This window comes from Seriola lalandi, unplaced genomic scaffold (genome assembly GCF_002814215.2).
Source record: "Seriola lalandi dorsalis isolate HSWRI2012SDOR001 ecotype SW California unplaced genomic scaffold, Sedor1 jcf7180002049879, whole genome shotgun sequence".
NCBI classification, from domain to species: domain Eukaryota; kingdom Metazoa; phylum Chordata; class Actinopteri; order Carangiformes; family Carangidae; genus Seriola; species Seriola lalandi.
Window position 1 is genome coordinate 2,648 of NW_019520432.1, and position 710 is coordinate 3,357.

The following is a 710-nucleotide window of genomic DNA, read 5'->3' on the forward strand; positions in this document are numbered from 1 at the left end:
CTATTTGATTTTTTTTATTGTGAAACATTTTCAGCTGCGAGTCTTTTATGAAAAAGTTTATTATATCATTAATATTAAATCATATTTTTCCTTCCAGCTGTTTCACATAAAGAATGAATGAATATTTGATTTAATCACGTTGATGTTTGATGGTTGTGTTTGGACTGAACACAGATAAACATCATGTGACCAGTGTGAACGCACCAGTCAAACCAGTGGATAAAACTGTTCCCCGTGAATCAGAAAGTGATAAAACGCTTGAGGAGCTGTTGTTGTGTTTGTGTTGTTGACGTGAGCCGATCTGGTCCAAGGTGCTGCAGATCTAATCCCTCTCTGCTCCAGAGCCCCAACAGCTGCTGAAGTGCAGGTCTGAGCTCCCCGGTGGTTTCGCCAGTAAAGGAACGCCGTACATGGGCCGGTCTCCCGCCCTCCCTCGCCGCTCTGGATGGGAGAAACAGAATCTCATCTGGGAAGGAGAACACCCTCGTCGAAGCCCACCAAGGCCTGTTCCCAGGAACCCAGAGATGCCTGCTGGCACGCCATCAAACACATAACTCTTGTAAGGGAGTGGATCTGAGGTTTACAGCTTGGGCTCTTTACCCAATTAGACTGGATGATGGAGGCAAAGCAAAATAGGGTGAAGTTTTTACAACGCCACAGGGGTCTTTAGAATGGATGGGCTCTGTTTGGGGGTTTTTTTTTTTTTTTTT